Source organism: Sturnira hondurensis, unplaced genomic scaffold, assembly GCF_014824575.4.
Source record: "Sturnira hondurensis isolate 20B ecotype Veracruz unplaced genomic scaffold, ASM1482457v3 Scaffold0004136, whole genome shotgun sequence".
NCBI classification, from domain to species: domain Eukaryota; kingdom Metazoa; phylum Chordata; class Mammalia; order Chiroptera; family Phyllostomidae; genus Sturnira; species Sturnira hondurensis.
In genome coordinates, this window is record NW_028076767.1 from 55,704,351 (window position 1) to 55,712,597 (window position 8,247).

General features: G+C 46.0%; 1 protein-coding gene and 1 long non-coding RNA gene across 2 annotated transcripts in view; one reads left to right on the forward strand and one right to left on the reverse strand.

The window, feature by feature from the left end:
• Positions 1–794: 794 nt before the first annotated feature.
• LOC118985804 (uncharacterized) lies at positions 795–3,871 on the reverse strand. Its single transcript, XR_005066203.1, has 2 exons — positions 3,398–3,871; positions 795–2,808 (listed from the first exon to the last, which is right to left on the reverse strand). It is a non-coding gene; the product is annotated as an uncharacterized LOC118985804 (long non-coding RNA).
• ACVR1 (activin A receptor type 1) overlaps positions 3,869–8,247 on the forward strand; it is a 140,584-nt gene continuing 136,205 nt past the window's right edge. Inside the window, exon 1 of the mRNA XM_037044671.1 lies at positions 3,869–4,292. The gene's annotated coding sequence lies outside the window, so the exon portion shown is untranslated. The remainder of the gene's footprint in view (positions 4,293–8,247) is intronic.

Below are 8,247 nucleotides of genomic sequence, written 5' to 3' on the forward strand. Positions count from 1 at the left end.
TTGTATAAAATGAACAATTAATGAGTCATTCATACACCTGGGAAAGTTTAACTGGAAGGTAAATAAGTGTCTGTCCTGACTGGTTAAATGTTTACCTTTTGGGGAAAATAGTGCCAGGACTGATGGGACTTTCAGTAATCCTTTCAGGTTATGATTTTCTCTTCCACACCCTACTATTCTGATCTAGTGACTTTGATCTTTGGAACATAGCATTGAATTTTTTAAGGGCCTCCATATTAGGACTAAATTCCAGATGTCCAGGCTGTTTAATTCATTATTCTCCAAAAATAGTTATGATGCAGCTGGGTCAGCGTTTCTAATGCTTGATAATGTATAGACAGCTTTAAAAAAAAAAAATTCCCCATAGACCTTTAGCAACACCTTAAACTATTATTACCATATCATTTGAATAAACTGCATGTTCCTATAGGTACCTGGCAAAAAAGGGTAGTGGGATGATGGCTGCATGGTAGATATCCATAAGATCTAGAATATGTGTCATTAACTTTTTTAATGTATTAATTTCTTTGAAAAATACTGTAACTGAAGACAACCTGGAGAGCCCCTAAGAGTATAGTCTTAGTTCCAGTCTAACAAAATAGAAATATGAGTACCAGGTTACCATAAACCACATCCAACCCTCAAACTCTGCCCATTTTCTAAGTAGTCTGAATGCCTACCTGGTCTTTAATGCTCAACTTAAATGTGAACAATCACTAAAGTCGATGTAAACTAATCTCCATATGCTTGTAACCATTAGGCAACTACACAAAAACTGAACATGAACAAAATTATAAAACCAACGCTTCAAGTAACTTTATTTAATGAGACAGATGATACTGTTTTGCTGAACAAAAATGCCTGCTCACATCAGAAACACGGTACTATGGCCTGCCAGGAGCAGGTTTTTTGAGTTTTACATGCCCATACTGAGGAACAGGCTTATCAGAAAATGTTCTTTCCATCAACCATTAATCTTTATTTTTCTTCAAGAAACCTTTAGAAATTGAATAGCAGTGCATTAATCAATCAGGATTCTCATCAACAACAACCGCTCTCATACACTACACCAAACTGCTGTTGGAAGTTGATAGTATAACTAAGCGGATTTTTTCTTTACAGGTTTTAACAAACCGTGTTCTCTTACACCGTGATAAAACTCTATAGAACCAAAAAGAAATGGCTTCAAGATGAAAGAAAATCACTTGGTGTAGTTGCATCCTTAAATACGTTAAATAAAATCATTTACAAAATTACGATTTATATTCGGTATCACATCTGTGTGCAGAGAAGCCACAGCTATTTCCTGTAAGTCTAAGAGCTTAATCATAACAAAGCTTCCTGCAAATTTTTATAAAATAAATTCTCCGAATTTTATAGGAAAATATTGTACAGGACTTTTAGGTTGCTCAAGACCCTGTTTCCTAAGAGTTTTTGAAAGCTGTTGACTTTTAGAAATGAACATGTTGATCTGGGTGTAAGGGAGGAGGATATGCAGAAAACAGAAGAGATGCCAATTCACAATGCAGCAGGCAATTAATTAACAAGAATCCTGCTCCTTGAAACATATGACAGAGGAGATCTGAGAATCTTAGAATAACAGAAGATGTATTTCTTCCAAGTAACTTTAGCGGTGTGTTTTCCACCAGAGTTAAATCACTGAGTTAGATGTTGGGGTGAGGCAATAGATCCCAGTATGGGGCTATTTTGCCCTCAGGAGACACCTGGCAATGTCTAGAGACATTTTTTGTTGTCACAGCTATGGAAGGAAGGTATCCTGTTTGCATCTAATGGATAGGGGTCAAAGATGATGCCAAGTATCTTACCGTGAACCAGACAACACCTCCCAACAACTATTCAGCCAAATATGTCAACAGTACCAAGGTTGAAAAACCTTGGATTAAGGTGTCCAAGCCAAAGGACAGTATCCTTGTGTGGATGAGGCTTGTATCTTTCAATCAATCAATCAATCAATCAATTTATGTTATGATGCCACAAGAATTACTGAGAATCCTCCCAGATAGACTCCTGGAATACAAGTTAGTCACAGGAGGGTTAGGGTTAGAGAATTTTTTGCATTGAGCCAGCCACACAATAAGAAGGAACCACTGCTGAAGGAACAGACAAAAAGGAACAGTTAAAACCGTAACAGGATTCACTAGTTCATTTATTCACTTATTCAGCAAACCTTTATTGAGCACCCACATGTGCCCCTGTGCTAGGCATGATGTTACCTGGTAAATACAACCAAACCTGGTCCCTGCCCTCATGGGGCTTCCAGACTAGAGGATACTATAGAGAAGGTTACCAACAAGAGGACAGTAAAATGAAGACTCTGTAAATGTACAAGACTGAGAAATATTAAATAGCAGCTTGAAGAGCTTCCACACGTAATATCATGTGAACAGTACAACAAACCCCTGTTCTTAGAGAGGTTAAAAATGGGCCCAAGGTCACACAGTTTGTAACTGGCCAAGTAACAACAAGGTCCCTGTTGTATTTTTCTCAAGAGCAAGGATATATCTAGGCACTCTTGTGTTCTGACCTGGAATTTCCTCTCCTGATCCCCACCAATCACATAGGAACAAAGCCCTTCCCCCTTTTGAAAAAAAATGTCCCCAGCCTTCTCCATATTCTTGCTCCTGTAATACTTGGAGATTATTTTCTAGCTGTTTCATGTATATATCCCTTGTGTTCCTAATTTGATTGTAAACTCCTGACCTGCAGGGCCCACATCTTCCATTTCCTTTGCAAGCCTTTGCAGTACTGCAGGCAGTCACCCCCCAAATGTCTGCTGCATAAATGAACCTGTAGAGATAAAAATACTTTATGGTATCTCCATTTACGGCTTTCATGTTTTTATTTTGCTTTGTGAGAGGACTGTACATTATAAGCTTCTAGAGGGCAGAGAAAATGGCTTTCCTTACACTAGCAAGCACTATGCAAAATTTGATCCTTGCATGCCTTTTTGATGCTCTGGATAATATTAGCACACTGGAGTGTTTTTGTGTATCCAAGGACCCAGGTTGTCAGCCTTTCTTCGTCGGAGAATGTTCCTTCCTTTCCACTGTGAACTCCCATGGCGCCTAGGACAGGGCTAGGCTACTGCAGGCCACCCCCCCGCTCATTTTTACTAAGGAGAGGCGGACTGCGAAAATAGCAAGCTCTTGCATAATCCCGGACCTTGAGAAGAAATAAGCAAAGTGGAAGGGGATTTTAAGGCAGATCAGAAATGGCTTGGATGAGAACGCTGAGGCTTCTCTCTGAGAATCCAGCCTATTTGACAAACAGAACTCCAGCCACGCGCCACCCGCAGTCCCGGGGCCCGGGAGGCAGCCAGCCCGTCAGCCCTCCCGTCCTCCCCGAGAGCTGTCCAGACGGCCCCGCCCGCGCCTACCTGGGCACTCACCCGCGCCGCGCCGCCTCTCCTCCTCCCACCCCGGCCACCGGAGCCCGGCTCGGGCCTGCCCGGCCGCCACCCCTCCTCCAAAAAGCCCTGCCGGCGGCGCGCTCGCAGCCTCCTCCGGGCCGGCGAGACTGCGCGGGGAGCACCGGGGGCGGTGGGGTCAGGCTCTGCAGGGCTCGGCGGGCTTGCCCCTGGCCGGGCGCCTGCAGGGGGCGCGGGGCGGCCCCGCCCCGCCGCCTGCCTTCTCCCTCCCGGCTCCCTGGATCTGCGCCGGGAGGAAATGATGTGTTGCTGCCTGGTTAATCACAGCTCCAGACACTCATTGGCCGAGCGCTCCGTAGCCACTTCCTTCTTCTCCTCCTCCCGCTCCGGCTCCTGCTCTTTGCAGCCGCTGCCGCCGCGGCAGCCTCCCCCTCCGCGCCGGGGGAACTTTCCTACTCTCTGTGACCGTCTCCCCATCGACGCCCGGGCAAGCCCCCACCCGGCCGGCCCGTCCCGCCTGCGGCCGTCTTCCCCGCCCGTGCCGCTGCGCCTCGGGAAGTTTATTCCGCCCGCCCTCCTCCCCTTCCTTCTCCACCTCCTCCACTTCACCCCGCCTCTCCTCCCTCCCTCAGCTTTCCCCCGGGTGGCTGCCGCTGCTGCCGCTGCCGCTGCCAGCCTGCTCCTCCGCCAGCCGCGCCGGTCCGCGGGCTGGTAAGCCCTTGGCCCCACGCACCGCTCCGCCGCAGTCGCCGCCGCCGTTGGGGGCCGGCCGCCGGCTCCCGGCCCCGCAGAGTTCCGGGCTCCCTCGCCGGCTGCACCGCCCCGCCCCGCGCCGACCTGCAGCGCCCGGCTGGCTCGCACTCCTCCTCCCCCGGCTCAGCCCCCGGCCGTGGCGGGACTAGAGGTGAGGGCAGGTCGCCGGCCGGCGGCCGCGCCTGCCGGGGCCGGGTAGATCGAAGGAGGAGGGAGCCTAGCGGGAGTAGAGACAGGGATTGGGGGTGGGTGGGTGGGCGTCTGCAGTGCCTCCCCCTCGCTTTCATTCTTTTCTCCCCCAAGCTCGATCCACTCTCGGTGGGGGAAGCAGCCGCGGAGCAAAACTGTCTTGCTTTGGGCCTGAACCGCTTGTGGGATGTCGGAGAGGGCAGAGGCACGGAGTGGGGGTCTCCGGTTTGCAGTGTGTGTGTGTCTGTGTGTATGTATATGTATATGTATGTAATGAACTCCTTCAGGATGTGCGCCTGTGACTTGTAAATTGATCTGGCAGCCCGGCCAAGGGGCTCACCTTCCTAGCTGAGCTTGGTAGGAAGTAAAGGATGGGTGAAACACCCCCACCCTCCAAATATCCATCTCTTCCAAGAAGAATTTTCTGCTGGAGAGACAGCCAATAAACTCTGCTCAACTCCCTCCCTCCCTCCGTTCTTCCTAGCTGCAGTTTCAAAAAGCTTCAAAGCCAGGAATGTGGGATTCATCTTCCGATCCCCAGAAGGCAAATGTGGTTACAGATGTTGCACGGTACTTTGCCAAGTTAAAAACCCTTCCTTCAACACTGTAACCAAAACACTGAGGCTAGAACCCTTGGCGCGCTGGGGAGAGACGTGGGCCTCTGGGGCCGCCGGATTCACTAACTTCCGTCTGCTTCTAGACTGGCTCAGCTCTGTCCAGTTTGTGCCAGATACGTCTCTCACCCCCACCCCCTTTTCCCTGGAGGTTCGAACGCTGTTTGCATGGGAGAGTAGCTGTAGAGGAAGCTACTTAGGGAAGAAAACATTCCATTTGGTTGTGGAAGAAACGCCTAGGTTAAAAAGTTGTGCTTAATTTGGCTTTTGGAGAGAGGGAGCAAAGTAATACAATGGATTTAGTAATTTTATTGGGCTTTTTTTTAAGTGTGTGAGGTGGGAGTTAACGTGATGAGAAAAAGGGCACATCTCAGGTATATTTTGTATGTTTTTGAAAAGGCATCTCAAATTGAGACATAACCCACTGGTTTTAAAGAACTCTGTCCAGAGATGCAGACAGCTCTGACAGCCCAGGGGAAGGTGGTGGCAAAAAAAAAAATAGTGCCTCCCCTTCCTCCCCCAAATTTCTTCCTGGAAAGGTGGTAAGAAATTTCAGAGATGGTCTGATCCAAGTGGCGGGCCTTAAATGGAAACACTATACTATGTCTTGGCACTTGTCTCTGGAGGTGGGTGGCTGGCCAGGGGCCCAGGGTTGGGCAGCCAGCAGACACTAGACTTGTGCTGACCTCAGACACTGAGTTTGCCATCCAGCTTTACAGTATGCTTCAGTAGGAAATATGGACTTCACCCGTTTCACTGATGGGGACTCCGGTCAAAAAGTTATCTTAGGCCTGGACAGAGGCCTAAGATCTGGATCACCAGGCTTCTGACACCAAATCACTTCTAAACAAATTCAATTGTATTTGTTTTCTGTCCTGCAATAAAAAAAAGTAGAAGTCTTTTAAAGCCGAAGTGGGTAGGCCCTAAATTGATGGAATTGTGTGTTGGATAATAGCATTTGTACTGTTATTCCTCATGCAAGTTACTCAAAGGTGTGAGTGATGCTGCAATAAACTCTAGAGACATGCCAAAACTCAAGGGCCGGGATGGGTATAAATTAGGTTCATGCTCTCTTGTCTCTAGCAGTATAGGTAAATTTTACTTGAAATACCTAAACTTCATTAGGTAGTAGCTCTACAATTTTTGTACCTTGGAAGAGAGATCACTTGGATCCAACAAGTTTCACGTTATCTCTTAAATAATTTAGAAGAATAGTAAGGATGTGGAGTAAAGATGGAGGAGTATGCCACATTCAGGAATGTAGTTACAGGCATACCTCTGAGGTATTTCAAGTGCTTTTCCAGACCATCACAATAAAGGGAATATTGCAAAACAGTGGAGGCGGAGTGTCTTGCATTCACTTTGTAAAAAACGTAATGCCTGTGGAACACAATAAAACGAAGTACAATAAAATGAGGTATGCCTGTATTTAATTTCAAAAGTGAGGAACTGAATTCCATTAATAGCACTGTGATGATTTTTTCCCCAAAACAGTGATTTTCCAAATTTTTGCACCTGTCCCTGGAACAGATAACTGATTGACTCAGTAAATACGAACTAGGTCTCTGTCTCACTCTAGATTGCACTGAACTAGTCTTGTGATGATCAGGAAAGGCTTCCAGGTAAGGTTGGATTGAGTAGTGAAGGCTTCTGGGAGGGGGAGTAACCAGGCAGAAATGAATTTGAAGAAAACAGAAAAACAATCCTGCTCTTTGGGGTCTTGAGGTGAGGATGGAATCAGTGCACGGATGTGGTACTTTAGACAAAGAGGAGCTGGGACCTGGCAACTGTCCTCCGTTCTTGTTCCGCTGTTGGATCCCTACATCCTGGTTGATTTCCACGTGAAGACATCAACGTACAACTTGTTAGCATTTAGAGAAAAGTAAACTGTTGATATTGGCAAAACCTTTTGATATGGTTAGAGTGAACTTGATAACTGGCATGGTGACTGGTGGAAGAGGGCTGAATATGTACCAGGCACAGTGTTTAGCTCTTCTTTACATAAAACTTTTCACTACACTTTATAGCAACCATATGTTTTATTATTTTTGTTACTTCTTTATGATAAGGAATTGAGGCTCGTTAAAGTTGAGCGCCCAAAGTTGTACAGCTCGTCAGTGGTGGAGCGGGGATTTGAATTGGGAGATTGTGGGATTCCAGAACTCATGCTCTTGCCACTCTCACCAGCATTTTCCAAATTTCATTCATTCATACACTGTCTTAATGAGTTTACCGCAGCTAAGTCTAATTCAGTCTAAGTTTTCTTTTAAAGCAACAGTCATCTTCTTAAAGACATCAGCTTTTAAGAGGGAACATTATATCACAGCCATGCTTAGACAACTCACTTGTTAGGTATAGGAGGTAATGAAAAAGATGCATTCGTGCTTCTATTAAAACCCCAACATCAGGGTAAGTAATTACCTGGTGTGTGTATGTAAGGGTGAGTGTTTTGCTGGGATGTGGGGGTGAGGGTGGAGGAGGTAGGTAGGTAATACATATTGGTGATATTCTGGTTTTGGGGTTCAGGTGCCAATTTTTTTTAAAGATTTTTATCACCTACATACGCAACACAATTTTTGTAAAAAAGATAAAATGAAACACATAACCATTAATGTAATGATTACTTGGGGAATATTTCACTGCACTACTCTGACTTAGCTTGGTGCCTGTTTGAAGTAGGCACTCAGGAATGAATGGCTGATTGACAAGATCCTAAGTGACAATTTAAAGCAAAGATGATTGTTGTTAACCCAAGTAAGATTGAGGTATGTCCCCTCCTCTGTTTTCTGCTGCTTCCACTCTCATTTCTGATACAGGTTTTCCCCGCTATCCGAAGTAGAGCATTTCTGGGAAAGCTTTTGTGAGCTGAAATGGCATAAAGCGAAAAGCAATTACCATTCATTTATATGGAAAAATTTTTGAGCATTCCCAGACCCCCAAAATAACCTACTAAATCGTACCAAATAACACATAAAACCCAAAATAACATTAACATACACTAAAAAGCAGGAATGCACAAAATAAATGGTGATAAGGCACAGATGCTCACAGACACAATTCAAAACTACGGCAGCTTGAGCTTGGTGGTGCCACCCTTCGCTGCTCAGGGTGCTGCTGCCTCTGTAAGGACTCCCTGAAAAGCAAGTGCTATTTTCCTTTTGGGCTTTTTTTTTTCATAAAAGCAAAAATGCTCTGCAGGTTTCTTTCTGGTAGTCAAAACAGATACTAGTGTAGGTCTTTCGTAAAAGTGAAGTGGTGTAACGTGAACTTGGAGAAGCGGGGCGGGGGGGGGGGGGGGGGGGG